Below are 17,128 nucleotides of genomic sequence, written 5' to 3'. Positions count from 1 at the left end.
AACGTGTTGCTCGTCTCCTCCTCCCATCTGTCCATCTACACTTCTTTCTATCTTACCCATCTGTCTGTATATTCATCCTGCACATCAAAGACAACTCACTGCTGGCCATAATGACAATTTAAGGAAAATGAAAGAGCCCCACGAGGAAACCAAGAAACATTTCAGTGCAAATTAAGAGTCAATAAAGCCCATTACACTGCTGCTTCATTGTTCCATGATTGCGCTGTTAGTTTTCACGGTCAGCGATGGTGCTAAAGAACACATTACTGCTATTAGCTGGGACACTCTGTACAACATCAGTAAAGATAGAGAAGGCAGAAGTGAGGTTAAATTGGAGAATATAATGTTCAAAAGTGGAGTGTCTCATGAAATGAATTTTCTGTGAGCATGAAAGCAAGAGAGTAGAGGGAGAAGAGGAGAAGCAGGTCTTTAATGGGCTTCTCAGATGAATAACTAAAGATCCCAGGCGCTTGGCTGCTAATTAGTTTGATTCAGCAGCCATGCTTTAAGCACTGCGGTTTGTTGTTTTGCTATTATTATTTCCTGTCTTGTGTTGGCGTCCACTCTTTTAAGGCTTCGTTTAGTGTGGCATCCGAGGCCCTATGGAGAGGAAAACTACAGAGAGGTCCGCCCTCTGGTCACAAGAAAACATTGTTGTTTTCCTGTTCCTCCATGGTTTTAAAAAGGTTTCAGAAAGCAGGGTAGCTTGAAATTAACTTTACTGTAACACAAGAGAAAAAGTTAACTGTGATAAAGGGGGTAAACACAGTGCAGGATTTGCCAGCGGAGCCTTCAGAGGAACAGGATGTTGCAGTACAATCTCATCATGAGGGATACTTTCTAAGCAGAAGGCCTCAAGGTGCAGTGTGGCCACAAAAACTATTCAAAAAGTGAGAAAGAATAAAAGCTGGAAGTTTTGACATACCTGTTGTATTCATGAATTAATCTGCAGTGAGAAATAGCGGTCATTTGGCCTACAATATTGCAGCTGGTGATATATGGCACATCTATGTTACTTGACATTCAACCGTCCGACATGTTTTTTTGGTCCTGTGTCGCTCGTTCTTTGTTTTTTTTTCGGTTCAAAAAGCAGTTTATTCCTTTGTAGACCTGTGGAAAATAAACTCGGGGCAAAGCTGTCATAGTTCAATGGTTCGATGTTTACATACGGCCTTTGTACGTGACCCGGACATTGTCCCTGTGAACCCGGAAGTATGACGTCACTATGGGGATTCGGTAGCCGCATTTGTGTTCAGACCTGTGCCACATTTGAGCCAATAGATCCTAGATCCCGCTCCGAGAAATGGATTGAAATCAATCCGGATATATCCGGATTCATGTTGTTCAGACTCAGATATATCCAGATACGACCCGAATCCCGCTCTAGCCAGATTGATTTCCCCAGTGTGAATGGGGTCTAAGATGCAATAGGGGGTGGATTGATGATTAATGTAAAACTCTTTTAGCTGTTTTAGGGTTAGGGGTATATTAAAGGTCCTCTTATTCAACTCACTAATGGCCGTTCTACACTGTGCGATTTTTAGCAAACTTATAAGACCATTGCATGACGCGACATGAATCTAATAAACTTTGGTACGATCGCTAAGTGTGATGCGTGCACATTGTACGATTATCATTTACTGAATCGCAGGCGATCACAGGTTACATCATACGTCAACATGCGAGGAGGAAGACGTGGATGCGGAGTGACAGGTCATAGCAGCTGTCACACTGTGAGACAGTCATCCTAAATTCCTGACACCGCTAGAATTTTATCTCAGCTTATCTTTGGTCGCAAGATGCTGACAACGGTCGGCGGTGCGACGTATGACCACCGATTTAGAGCCACGACCAAAGACATCTCCACGATTCTCCTACGATGCTTGTCTTTCGTCTGTGACAGCCCAAAATCGCACAGTGTAAACCGGGCATAAGTTGAGGCTCTACACTGACATGTGTAGGTCTACAGCTGCCTATAAATAAACTATAACAGAACTTTCAGTTTAATTTAGTGGTTTAGGTCACTTTCTCAACTTTTACATATTTTACAAAAATGCAGTGTGTTTTGAATCAAAGCAGATGTCAGCTTTGAGCAGTGTTAATGCTGTTACACTCCACAAACCATTTTCTAAACATTTTCCTCTTCTGCTGACTTTGAAATTTCACTCCCAATAGCAACTCACTCGCAGAGAGAACTAAAAAAATGCTGGGTTAGCTTCTCAGCACCATAACAACACCCTCACCGATGTCAGCGCCTGTGTCAGACCCGAGCCCATTTTAACCAGCTGAAAAACTAAGTGGAATTCTGATGAGTTGACAATCAGATAAAAAACATGTGTAAGGGCAATGATGATGAGTGCCTGTAAAAAAGTGTATAGAACCTCGCAGGTGGTGTGGTGCATTAAGCGGCACATTCAGGGAAGAGCTGCTGCCTCTGCATATGTTTTTAGTATTCTGTATGAGTTGAGTGCGGCTAAAAAACAGATGTGCCACCTGCCTGAGAAGAGGAAGTCATAGTCTGCCAGAGAGGACCTGTGGTCCTGAGTGCACAATTGCTTGCTCCCACATGGACTCGGTGAAGCCAGCAGAGCAGCTCCATCACTTACGTAGACCCAGAATGTGGTCTAGGAGAAGTGTCAAGGATGACGAATTGTGGATGAAGAAACCGTGTTTTTCAGAGTTTTCTAGCTTGTTGTGTATGACACCAGAGCAATGCAATGCTGCAATACACAGCACAGTCATGGCAGATGCTTGCACAGATCGGCAGGTGACAGCAAACGGATGGACAGTTTTATCGTGTGATGTGACATGCAGAGCTCACAGAGAAATCTGAATGATTACAACATTTTTTTAATGTTTGAATTTGCAGCGAGGGAATTATGATTAGAAGCAAACATTTTTTACAAGTTCTAATTTAGAGGAAGATGTGCACAAGATAACAAATAAATTAGCTGTGAGGGAACGACACAACCTTTCTTTCAAGTCTCCCACCTATCCAACCTTCCCAGGCAGCCATTAATAAATTATTTTTCTCCCTTTTTTCCCTTTGCTCCCTGCCGTTTTACCTTCTCCCCTCCCCAAGACCCCTGCTCATCACTCGGCTGGAAGAGTTAAGACTCGTCTGTCTCTTGCTTATCTTCCCTTACCACTCTGCAGTCATATCCCCCTGACCTGACCATTCATCTTCTGCCATCTCTCCCACTATTGTGTGTGTGGGTGTTTGTCTTTGTGTTTGTGTTGGACCTTGAGCTGCCTGACTCTGTTGTAACTGTTTCCCCTCTAACAGGCCCTAAAAAACTCGTCTGAGATTTCTCGCTTCAAAAATGTCTGTGGTCTTGTGTAATGGAGAAACAGAGCGTCAAGTGGTCTGTCTCGCTTTCTGCTCAGTTTATTGCGGGCGATGTATCTGAAGACAACCGCTGACAGCTTTGCAGCTCTTTGAACCTTACATCAAAGGATGACAAAATGGTGGGCACTGTGTGGCAATTTCATCGGACGAAATGAGTCGCAGCCATCAGATGTGGACTATCATTGATCTGAAATCCAAAAAAAAAAAAAAAAAAAAGCGGAAAGCCTGTTTACTCATCACTATTTAGAATAAACTGTTGGCACTCAAAGTGATTGTTTAAGTCCGGTGACCTGTCCTGGTTCAAAGTTTAGGATTTTTAATACAAACTCTGGAACACATTTGCATGACGCTAAGCCGTCCCACTTATCAGTTGCTGCAGAAATTGCTGGATGTTAACTTTTAATGGTTTTAAACATGCCGCACACATGTGATAAAAATCCATTTGGGTCCCCGCTGTGAAAATGTCTGCCTAAATACTGCTGGGTAAATGAACAGGTGCCAGAGATAGGACTTTCTGGCATCTGTTAGTCGCACAGCAATCTATTTTTTGACATTTAAAAGCAGCATAGTGGAGGTTCTGCTAAGCTGTGGCTAAGCAATCATTAGTTTTAACACAGCCAGAAGTAAAAGTGATGATGGAAAAAAACACACAGTAGGTATATTATGTGGGTGCTTCACATCAAATCAAGCCAGTAGTGCTCACTTAGATGTGGACTGTAATTGGTAAATGCACTATCAGGTTTAAATTGTACACTAGCGTCGTGTTTTAAACCCCATGATGCTGTTTGTTAGAAGACTGGTACTAGTAGAGGGAATAGTAACCATGGCGGGAAAGTTGCTTTAGGTGTACAATGCAAGTACAATGCAATAGGAAGCTGTGTAAGACAGAAATAATTGAACAATTTTTGCAACCTGCTCTATCTTTGTTGTGCAAGTAGAGTAAATATGGTCCATCCTGAGTTAGGAAAACTGCTTCTTGAACCAAATACTGGATACCGGGCTCCCAGCCCATCATATAAAAACATAAGAAGCAGTCAGTTACAGATTATTCCCCATAAACACTTTTCCACCAGTGTCCTAACTACTAGTATTTCTGATTCTGCTTTCCAAATCTTCATTTGTCAAATGAGACTTTTGGGGGACTGGCGTGAAAGAATGTTTCGTTGTGCAGTTACTGTCTACGCCACCCCAAAGCACTCACAGGCGGTCAGTCTCACAGGAAGCTTCGTGCAGCTGCAGTCAGAGCAGAGAGGAGACCCACACCACTCTGCGTCCAATCGTGCGCAAAGCTGCTGCTGGTCCATTACAGGGCGGAATGTAAGTAGCATATTTTAATAGCAAATTTGAAAAAATATACGCTGTCATCAGTACCATTAGCTTAGCTTAGCGTAGTCAATGAAGTTCAGTCTATCCAACTAACATGTCATGAGCAGGAAAAAAATCATGCTAGAAATCATCCTAATGACAAAAACTGCACATCTTCGAACAGCCACTTGATTCCTCCAGAAGCAAGTCTATTGTAGCGATCTGAAGCAGCAGCTGCTTTTGTTATTAATACTAATAAACAGTGTGACTGTTCATGTCTCAATTTACAGGCTTATTGTTTACTGTTATGACTTTTGATTTCTGTGTTTTTGGATTCGTTTTAATTGTAAACAAGCTTAGCAGTTCACCATCATAAAGATTTATGTTGTTGTTAATGGCACCCACCCACTCAATAGAACCGCGTTCTCATAGTTCTGATGCTATATGGAGCACAAGAAGTGCAACCATATTTTTTCCCCTCCATTGACGAATTTTTCACACTATAACCATAGACCACAATGTTTTTTTTCTTTTTCTCTTTTTTTTTTTATACCATACAAACAATCATAAAGAAAGAAAAAAAAACGGGGGGGGGGGGGGGGTGAAAAACAAATAAACAAAAACAAATACAGAGCTGTACATGTGTATTAGTATGACAATACAGTTATGCATCCTAACCACAAGTCCCTGCCTAGATGTATACAACCAAGGTGGTAGGCACATTTAGGCTTGACTGCTGATCAGTCTCCATCATTCTGGGCAAGATGATCTAGAAAAGGCTGCCAAATCTTATAAAATGCCTTCAGCCTATTCAGCAAGCCATACCTAGGTGTAGCACACCTGTCAATTCTGACAGCCAGTCCTTAAAAGTGGGTACAGTTTCTGATTTCCACATCCTTAAGATCAATCTCTTGGCAATTATCACTTCATACATGAGAGTATTTTGTACAGAGGGGCTTTGATTCAATAAGGACAGAGAATATCCAAACAGTGCAATGTTGGGATCGGGCTTAAGTTCACTATTATATATTTCAGAAAACCATTTGAATATTTCACTTCAGAAGTTATACAGGTTTGGGCAAGTCCAAAACAGGTGGGCAAGAGAACCTTCAGCAGACTTACATCGATCACATAAGGGAGAGATGGAGGGATAAATTCTATGTTACTTAGTTTGTGAGTAGTGAAGCCTGTGTAGTACCTTGAATTGAATTAACTGGTGTCTAACATTAACAGAGCATGATCTGTTTCAGTCAGGTCGGCCCAGCAAAAGTGTATAGCACTTGTTTTCTACAGGGATGTGCTCAAAGTCAGATATATTCTGACGGACATAGTTCCTAATTTGCAGATACCTAAACAAATGTGTTGAAGGAACCGAAAACTTTGCTTTTAACTGGGGAAAAGTAGCAAACTGTTTATCAATATATAGATCCTTTATAGTGATAATGCCTTTTTGCCTCCAGATGTCAAAAGCTGCATCAAAGAGGGATGGAGGGAAGGCATGGTTACGGTGAACTGGGGCGTGTACAACAGTGTCTGGAAATGTACAGCTCTTCTTAATTTGCTGCCAGATTTTCAGGCTGTTCAGGACAATTTTGTTATGCAGCTTTGTGTTTGCAGGTAGATTAGGTGAGACCACCATGTTTAAATGACCACAGCAGAAATAGCCTGATTGAATCATTTTAAATCCATTGATCAGCAGACTCTGGGCAGCATCACAGAGTCTTCACCCATCTCTATTTACACTCCATGATGCACACATAACCATCTTCACCCTGGTAATAGAGCATGTTGCTCTATAGGTGCGAGGCTGCCATGTTAATTTCATTTTCTGGAAGTCTTTTTTTAACTGGGCAATACCTACAACTGAACACAACCTTACTGCAAAAGTAAAATGGTGACCAAAACAAAGCAACCACAGAATGTCAGGGGTTCAAAAAGACTATGAAAATGGCAGACAAAACAGTCAGACAAAATTGTGCCTTTATCTTCCAAGAGCCTGACAAAGAGAGAGAGAGAGAGAGAGAGACTGCACCTTTCCAAAACCTGCTGTATACACGAATCTAGTACATGATCACTTATATATTCATCTTGTCTTTTGTTATCTCAGAGCTCATTAATTGCATACCTTACTGTGAAAACAGCTTTAAAAGCCATTTGGTATTAAATTAATGCAAATTGTGATCTAATATTCTGCCCCACACAGCGTCTATGGAGCAAGTGAACATACTTCAACACCAGCATGCTACGTCATCTATCATTTTGTTGACGACAGATCTGATGAGCATAACAATCAGTGGTAACGCCTGCAGTGGGACAGCTGCCAGCTGCATGAATCTGTGTTTTCTTACAGTACATAGAGGTAATTAAGAGGATACAGTGTCTGAGTCTTCATAGACTCTTTGTTATTTTGTCCTGATGCTTTAAATGTGTGTGTGTGTGTGTGGTGTGTGTGTCCCAGGAGAAATGGGCTGTCTCTATCTTGTGGGTAATTATGGGTAATGTAGGATGACAGAGGAACACAGTCACATCAGCAGCAGAGAGGTTACCACACTGACTTACAGCCTCCTGTTAAAAACATACATGCTTTCACAGAGGCGAGTGCTCACAGACAAATGCAGCTTTGCAGAAGTCTCAGCAGGTAGCAGCTCACTCTGCTATAGTGTTCTATAGCATAAAGTCCCATCAGCTGTGATCAATGAGACTATTAGCTTGTGTTAGTCAACAAAAATTAGCAGGGAAGTGTGAAATTAGATACTGCACAGCATGTACATTCACCTCTGTATGTCTCTTGTGTGTGTGTGTGTGTGGGTGTGTGTGTGTGCGTGTGTTGTGTTTCTCTGCATGGTGTATCAATGCCATCTCAGTGTGACCATGTGTTTGTATTTCTATCCAGAAAAGTGAGGCAATTTAGAGCGATGCATTTATGCAACAGCAAACACACGGCGAACACAATTATGGAACAACAGAGGATGTCTTTACTCGGCTAGAAATGGATCACCAGGGCAGATTTTTTTATTCTAACAAGGTAAACAGACTGCAGTCTATCAGATGGCAGATATAACAAGCATTATATAGGATCTTTGGCTGCTTAAAGTATCACAGTGTGTCATGTTCTGACATCGAATTTTAGCTTAATGTAGCGGAGTAGTCTTTTATTACCACTTGGATGCACCAGTGCAATTAGCTCAGCTTCCCAACAAGAATAAACCAGAAGGTCAAAGCTTAAAATTAATAGTTCCAGTATGTAACTCTTGAAAAGAACACCATGTGTGTTCTGTTATAGTCCCTGTTTCCAGTTAAGCTAAACAGCTACTAGCTGTAGATTCCTACAGAAAGTCTCGATAGGCCCTGTTCACACTGGAGAAAGTCAGTCCAGCTAGAGTGGGATTTAAACCATATAGCCTTTAAACTAGATACAATCAGACCTTTTATCAAACCTGGCTATCATACACGCATGTCCACGCTCAATCCGGCTTAATCCGGCTTGTTTGTTGTCCTCCAAACCGCTAGGTGGCGCCTCGTAATATACAGAGTCCATTCAGGTAGAGTGTTGGTCTGATTGTGTGTTTGATTTTAATGGAATTGCAGCAAAATGAAACCACATGCTAACTCCAACAAGTGCTGTGGCAAGATGCAGGGCTAGCTTTGGTAATGCTACACTAGCTTGGGTGTATGATGTTTATTACCTGAGATGCATGTAGGAAAAATATATAAATGTGTTAAGCTAATAACTGGCAGAGAGGAAATCCAATTATTGTTTTCAGCTAAGCATAATGAAAAAAGAACATTTCTCAAAATATTAAACATGCATATTTAGTGCAAAAGAAACAATATTATTAATAATAATATTAATAAAGGCAGTGGTGTATAAGAAATACAAATCAGCTGAGAGGTAAAACAGAAAAAGTAATTTTACAAGAATAAATAAAAGGAAATTAAAAAAAGACCATGTTGTTTCCCAGGTGTTCATCATTCAGACTTTCAGACACAAAACAGTACATCAGACAGCAGACAGTAGCTGTGTTTCATCCTGCCACCCTATTGATATCACAGCAGTACAGCGGGGAGCCTTCCTAATAAATGATGTTTCAGATATTTGCTGTCTGACAAATCAGGTTTTTATCTGTCTGAAGAAAGACATGATTTTATTTTTTTCCTTTTTATGGACGCTTCTAAAGCTGTCCAACGTGTGGATTTTCACATGTAAAAATGTGGGGAAATGTGTCTCTAAGCTCCGTATAGGTACCACCATACAGGATGATGATAATCCTTTCACTCCCCCAGCACCTCCACACCCCCCCTTCTGCCTCTCAGGTTAAGGAATCAGCAGGCAGCCTCACTGGGAGACACAGAGCTCCCCAGGCATAAATCAAACACCCACACTACTTTCCATCCTGTTTTTTTCTCCATTCTCCTTGTTTTCCTCTCACTGTCTGTCGCCCCCACCCCCCCTTCTCTCTCTCTCTCCTTTGCTTCTCTATTCCTGTTTTCATCATGCTGCCACAACCACACTGTTATTGCTCATTCTGCCTCTACTTAAATTTCTCTATTTTTCTCAGTTTCCTTCTCCTACTGTCTCTCTCTCTCTCTCTGCCTCTCTCTCTCCCGCCTCCACTTCCAAATTTACATTACACCATTTTTGTCTCAAACTGCGAGTGGATGAGTAGCCACCTGCCGCGGACAGCATGGGTGTTAAAATTATACTGAAATTATTATTCACTGTTAATAAGGCTGGGAGGCGAAGAGGTCAAAGGGTGAGACAGAATGAAGAGAGAAAGAGGAGGGGGGAGGGGTGAATGGATAGAATGGACTATTGATTGCTCTTCATCATAAGGAAAATTGGCCACAAAGTGTGCACTTACTGTGTATTTAGAAACTGTGTGTGTGTAGGGGTGGGATGGGGGTACTTTTGTGTGCACATGTGGGCCCTTAATTCCAGCCTCCACCATCTAATTACTTAAATTGTGCTTACAGGTCTTATTGTACTGTATACTTTCCCTCGGAGAGCTATATCCTGTCTTCCTTCATGCCTGCTGCATTAGCAATAGAAATAAGCACATTAGGCAATTTTGTGCTCCATAATAAGTTCTGCACCTCAGGGATGCTTTTGAGTAAAAATGTCTGGACAGAAAGAAAAACAGCTTTCCAGCCCAACTGTGCTCTGTCCTGTTTTTACTTTCCCTCCATTTGTTCCATACTTCCCTTCTTCTTCTGTTTTTTTTCTTCTCTGGCTCGCAGCAGAGACAAAATCTCTCGCCGCTGCTTTCTCTGTGATTTTACAATTATTAGTTGAGAGGATGGTTTACCACTGTGGGAAATCGCTCCAGTCAGTGTTCTTGCCAATCAACAGGTCAGATTGTTTCATGTCACCTAAAAGTACAGCAGTCAGAAGGAATACCATGGAATTTTGGAAACCAATCCCTGTCTTTTTACCCACCTCTAGTGTGTGTGTGTGTGTGTAAACACAGACTTTAGTGTTCAAACTCAAACATCCAGTATAGAATCCACTGGAGGTGTGTTACATACTGATGTTTCTTTGGCCTTGCAGGAGCAGTTGTGCTGCACCTGAGCTCCTCCTCAACTGATCACAAGAAAGAAAAACACATGCACAAAGACACATTTGTCTCAAGCTAATAAGCCAATAAGCACATGGGGACTGTATTGCTGATTAGCAGTATCTGAAGTCATTCAGAGGAGAAATTCCTTTTGCTGATTACCTATACATTAACAAGACTTTTTTTACCCATAGATCGTAGTGTTTTAAATTACACTGTCAATAGGTATGATACACTGCTAGGCTAAATAGCAGCACAGTGAGCCTAAAAAAGCTCATATATTTTAGTATTTAGGTTACTGCTATGTTTGATTTGAAGCCAGGAATGACCATATTTGAACAACATTGGTGGAACTGAGTACACGCATGGACACATGCGACACTATTACGAGGCGCCACCTAGCGGTTTGGAGGACAACAAACAAGTCGGATTAAGCCGGATTGAGCGCCGACACGTGTGTGATAGCCAGATTTGAAAATAGGTCTGAACGTATCGAGCTTAAAGGCTATCCAGATTCAATCCCACTCTAGCTGGATTGCTAGAGTGGGGGTAAATTGGGCATATAGGTTTAGGTGTGAGTTCGACTTGTTTCTCTTTTACCCCGTTCAACCTGGGGAATTCTAGCTTAAGCTAGATCCACCTCTCGTGGGTGGATCCAGCCGGATTGGCTCAAATGTGGCTCAGGTGTGAACGCAAATGTGGCGAGCGAATCCGGCTAGCGACATGCTACTTCCGGTTAGCGACATGCTACTTCCGGTTCACGGGGCGCGACGACGCATGAGCACACGCGGTCCTACCACGGCGTGAACGGACTCTGTATATTACGAGGTGCCACCTAGTGGTTTGGAGGACAGCAAACATGCTGGATGAAGCCGGATTGAGTGCGGACACAAGTGTGTGCTAGCCAAATTTGAAAATAGGTCTGAACGCATCCAGCTTAAAGGCTGTCTGGGCTCAATCCTACTCTAGCTGGAATGACTTTCTCCAGTGTGAACGGGGCCTTAGTGTTAGCCCTGAGAGGCCTCTGCTCCTATTGACACCTCGGATACGTTCCAGCCACCCATGACCCTACTGTTACACAGGACAAAGCTGATGCTAAAAAATGTTTTAGCAACCAGTGAAGTCACCCCCTGCTGGCTACTATAAAGAAAGCAGGGGGAAGTGTTTGGCTCACATTACAGAGATAACATGCTATACATTATATGCAGAACCATTTTCAAGGGCCACATATTACTGGGGGGACTTCCACATCATTAACTCCAGTAAGGGTTGTTTGGGTGGGTTGCAGGAAAAACGATGTGCTCCACATGTGCACATCTAATGAGGTGAGACAGCAAGAGAGTGCAAGTGTGAAGAGTGTCTGTTTGCAGCATAATCACTGGTCTCTGCATAGAGGAAGAGACAAGAGGAAGCGATGAGTCGGTGCATGTGCGTTACATTTGTTTTGTGCGTTTTAAGTGGCTCACGTCCGCTCTCTCGGCGTAAGTATAGCTTCAGTGCTTGAATAGGAAAACAGAGAATATATAAGTGATTTTTGTCAAGTGTTTTATCTATCTTCAAAGCTGTTTAAAAGGAAATTTAGGGAACAATGGGAACATTAGGGCTCAAGTGGTTCAACTAACCTTCAGCTTTCATTTTCAAAGTTACAGTCTTTTAGAATAATATCATCCTACTGAATATGAAAATGTGTGCAGCAAGAGTGAAATATAGGACAAGAGGCCTCTTTCATAAAAACTGCAGTTTGTATGTGTGCTTCTGTGTGTGTGAGCGGAGTACAAAATTTGGCGTCGCCTGAATAAAATATTTCCCAGGGGCCTCTCTACTTGGCGCTTTGCTGGGGGAAAGCCTGGAGCATCTTTTCAATATCACCCCGAGAGAGAAGAAGAGCATTCATGAAGGGATTAAACGAATTGTCACCCTTCTTCCTCCCCGTCTTTGCCACCAATAAGAAGGGGCTCACGGGGACTCTCAGAGTGCGATGTGGTTGTAGAGGCTGGGGCGAAGGTTTGGATGGGATCATGTGATGTGCTCATGTGTGTGATTTGTGGTAATGCTGGTTTAGCTGAATTGGAATTCTAGCCAGAAGGCAAGATTTTACCAAACCTCTGCAGTATGAAGCCTTACACACACATCTCATTTGGAATAATAATGATAGGCACATTCTCTTGTTGTTTAAACAGTAAAACACACAGTAAATCTAATGCACATAAAAAGATTCTTCTGTTATGAATGTCATAGTTATATCTTGATTTGGATTTTACATACTTTCATAAAGAAACATCATAAAATCATACTGCATACTGCATACTCTTTTTTCCAGCACTTGAACCTTGCAATACATCAATAACAAGAGTCTAAGCAACGTACAAACATGACCATGCTATAAGCTAAATGCTAATGATAGCATGGCATGTAGTGGCCACAGAATGATAATGAGAACATGCTGACATTTACCTCTGAGTTAGCATGTTAACATAAAACCTTAATAACATACATGCAAGCACATATGCCAATGCACATATACACGCAGATGTTAGGTGACCATTATCCACATCTTCACAACAATAACTGTAACTCTGTTCATTTATGCAAACACATTCATACATTTCCATTAAAAAAAGACAATACAGTGTGTTAAAAGTAGAATAAATGAAAACAGCTGCTTCCTCATATAAGCACAGAAAATCTGCACTTAAAGTGTAAAGTATTATAAACACCATAGTTGTGATTCTAGGTTTAATGTTGCATACAGGACAACGGACTGAGCAATATGTCAACAACAAGAGTCTCAGCAATACTAGCAGCTCTGTGAAGGACATGTGCAAATATTAAGAGGTTATCAGCTAAATGCTAACGATAGCATGGCATGCAGTGCCCTCAGAATGGTAATAAGAACATGCTGACATGTAGCCCTGAGTTAGCATGTTAGTACCCTAACATCCATATTTATATTATCTGAACCCACTTTGTCCTGCAGTGCAGGGTCACGGGGGCTGGAGCCCATCCCAGCTGTCTATGGGTGAGAGGCGGGGTACACCCTGGACAGGTCACCAGTCCAGGGTGTCAGTTAGGGGGCCCTAACAATACATACCAAAGCAGGTTTTGTCACTGTGCAGTGGAAACATGTAGGGCCATACATCTAATTTACACTCAACCAGTCCACAAAGTGTTTTCCCCTGATTAAATAAGTTACACAAAACTAATTAAACTAATTGCAAGTTAGAAAGTGTGTGGAATAGAACAACAAAGTAGTTTCCCCCTCAAATTACATGTAGCTTCTGCTAAATTAAAAACAAGGGCCAGATGGTTTTGGCTCGAAGCTGGAGGCCCGCTCTTTCTAATCAGTGCTGAAAGTTGGATGCTGGGTCACTCCCTGTTGCGTGGTTAATTACCATGATACAAAAGACTGAGACCTGCTGATGACACTAGGAAAGGGAGAAGGAGGAGGGCGAGGAGGAGGGAGAGGAAGGGAGGCAGTAATAACACTAGCTGTAAAGCCATCAAAGCTCCTGTAAATGTTGACTGAGTGTCCTTGAGATCACAGTGGAAGAGAAAGGAGTGTGCCTCTGTGTGTGTGCGCTCACGACAAACTGTATGAGGTCACGTGGACATATGAAGACAACGTGAGCCGGTTTGACTTTATGCAGGGATTACGGATGGACGTGTAGGAGTAGAAGATGAGCGTGAAACGACAGACCGAAGTGGGCAAAGACACGAGCAGACAAGTTTGATTTTGCTAATGAGGCTTTTCTTCTACAAACGCACGATACTGCCACCGTGAATCAAAGGGTCGTGTACACATGAGCGGCCCAGTTATTAATGTTTTCATTGTCTTCAATTATTAAACATAAGCAGATAAATTGGAAAAATATATGCATATTTTTATATTAAATGTCATTTCTCACTTCCAGTTCAACATATTCAATTAACCCTGTGAATGAAAGACAATATCTGCAGTAAGGCTCAATACTTAGTGTTTGTATAGAAGACAATAAATTCAAATGTGAAAAAGCAGCAATTATATACGAGCATCCTTGTGCCTGCTCTTATATACACACACACTCAACCACAACAAGGGGGGGTAAATACTGTAAGCTACTAACTAATCAGGCAGATGTGCAAATGCAGATAAATGAGCATCAGTGTGGCTGATCACCACCTTGCATCCGTCCCATAGTACCCAGCAGCAGGAGTACCTACACTCTGTGTGTGTGTGTGTGTGTGTGTGTGTGTGTGTGTGTGTGTGTGCGCGCGTGTGTGGCGAAAGGAGCCTGCCACTCTGTTTATCCCATAATCCGCCCTCTAAGGATGAGTGTGCTAAACACAGATTGCTCTCTGCATGTAATCTACAAGGGCATCGTCGCCAGCATACGTGCAGGCATATGTGCAAAAACACACGCACGCACGCACGCACGCACGCGCACGCACGCACACACACACACACACACACACACACACACACACACACACACACACACACACACACACACACACACACACACACACACACACGCACACACACACACACACACAGATGTTGGGTGGCCCTTTAGCAACATCTCCACAATAATAAGTGTAACTCTCTGTTCATTTGTTCAAACAGATTCATAAATTTTGGGGGTAAAAAAGACACATAAAGTGCATTAAAGGTAGAATAAATAATAAAAAAGGAAATAGCTCACACACACACACACACACACACACACACACACACAGGGAGGCCTCAGCAGCACCTGAGTCAATCAATGCTCATCAGCCCACCGTGAACGTTCACATGTGCTCCTGACAAGAAGCGCGCACGTACACACACACTCTCTCTCTCCTTCATCCACACACACACACACACACACACACACACACACTCTCTCTCCTTCATCAACACATACACTTCACTGTGCATGCATGTGGCAAACATGGCATCCTGTGAAATAAATGAAAGGACTTAAGTCCCCCCACCGCTCACGGCATGAGCTGCATTCTCACACACAACTGAAGCTATGGTAATAAGGAAGTCTTCTTCTTGCTCATTAGAGCGTCTCTATCCTCAGGTTGTAAGGCCATAGGACAAACAAGCTCAGGGTGAAAAGAAGTCCCTTTCCATCTCTCTGCATCTTTTTAGCGTCATCTTTGCTCACTCAGTGTCTTAAAAGCAAAGCCTCACTTTTCCCATCCTTTCCTACTTCTTTCTCTCTTCGTCCGTCCTTCTGCCTCATCGCACTTCCTTGACCGCCCCTCCTCCTGTCTTGATACATTAACCCCCAGCTATGAAAACACACATACCACTACAGAAGCCCATCTTTTTGTTTCTTTGTCTGAGAGCCCTTCATCTTCCGTCTTCACCCTCGGGCCTCCGTGATCGCACAATGGCTGCAACAGTTACAGACCCCAGTGGTCCTAATTAAAATAAACAGAATGCTGAAAGAACACAAAAGGGAGTGCTTTTGCATCTACTGTCCAAAAAAGGATGCTCTACGAGCTCTTCGAATGTCACGGGCAATTTGCCCGAGGACTCTTCCCCAAAAAAGCTCCTTTCCTTTCACAGAGTGCATCATCCTGTGCTGCCAGTGAAAGGCTAATGTCGTCTATCCCTTTGAGTTTGTGTCATTAAATTCATGCAGACTTTGAAACAAGTGTCTAAGAATTGTAAAAGCATGATAACAAGTAGTTTTAATGGCTAAAAATTACACTAATAGGAACAGAATACTGAGATAAAACAGTGGTTAGACAGCTAGCAGGATTTTTTGAAAAGCAGGATGCACCACATAGGTCAATACTACATTAAACACAGACCCAAACAAACAGGATGCTTTTCCATGCTTTTGATTGGCCAGCATTGCGTTAGGATCAGCTCGGTTTGGGATGTTTTTGCTCGGGTGCTTTTGGGGTTACAGTACTTTGGCCTATAGCAACACTACAAGATATTTTCTGAAAACTTCCCTATTCTATTGTTTATGTGTAATGACAGGTTGTTTTGAAAAGAAAATCAGAAACCTTGAGCGTTCAACAACATAAATCTATCGACTTTGTTGCCCTTCCGTCGCTTTGCAAAAGAAGATTCCAAGGTCAGAGATAAAGCTCTCTGAAACATAATTTACTCTGACTGCCCGCTTACGAGCACCTGCCTCTGCATGTTGCAGATGTTTAATTGATAATGAGTCAAGCTTAGGCTGACACATGCATAACAAAGTCACTTATTTGGCACGTGTAATCACCTCATGACAACAAGTACGGCTTCACTGATCACATTAGGCTGACGACACCTGCATGGCTGCAAACTGCACCTGCTTCTTTTGTGTCAACTGCTTGTGCAATTGTTGTAGGTATGAGGTGCTGACACATAAACAAAAAGACAGGGATGAACTTTAGATAGATTTGACACAAACTCTGCCTTGCGTCTGTCCGTCGGTCTGTTTATACCGAGTCATTTACCATTAACGAGTGCGAACGCCAGCATCTAAAAGGCAGGCAAGGCAAAGTGAACTCAGTTACACCTCTATGTGGGAGGTTATACAAGAACCTTATCGCACTTCCATTTCTATTATCCGGTGGAGAATGCAAGCAAGCTGGCAGCAGCTCCCACTCTTGTTTATTTGCCTTTATAGATTTTTTTCTCCCTCTCTCCTTTTTTTTTTTCCTAATGGAACCCGGCACTGTGCCACCTGCCAAAATGTAGCAGTAGAGAATAAATACCGCCTCTGTGTGTGTGTGCGCGCGCGCGCGCAGGTGTGCTTGGGTTTGTGGCATACCGAAAGACAATGTGTGTGTGTGTGTGCGTGTGTGCATGCGTAAAAGAGGGAGAACATTGTGGACTTTCACAGCCTGTTATTTGTACGCTGCTGTCAAATGAGCTCACTGTACAAAAAAAAGGAGAGAACGAGCAATCAGCAGCAGGCCTGTGGCATCAAAAGGGCCGTCTGTC

This window comes from Parambassis ranga, chromosome 2 (assembly GCF_900634625.1).
Source record: "Parambassis ranga chromosome 2, fParRan2.1, whole genome shotgun sequence".
NCBI lineage: Eukaryota > Metazoa > Chordata > Actinopteri > Ambassidae > Parambassis > Parambassis ranga.
The sequence above is the reverse complement of the archived record's forward strand: the minus strand, read 5'-3'. Positions refer to the sequence as shown.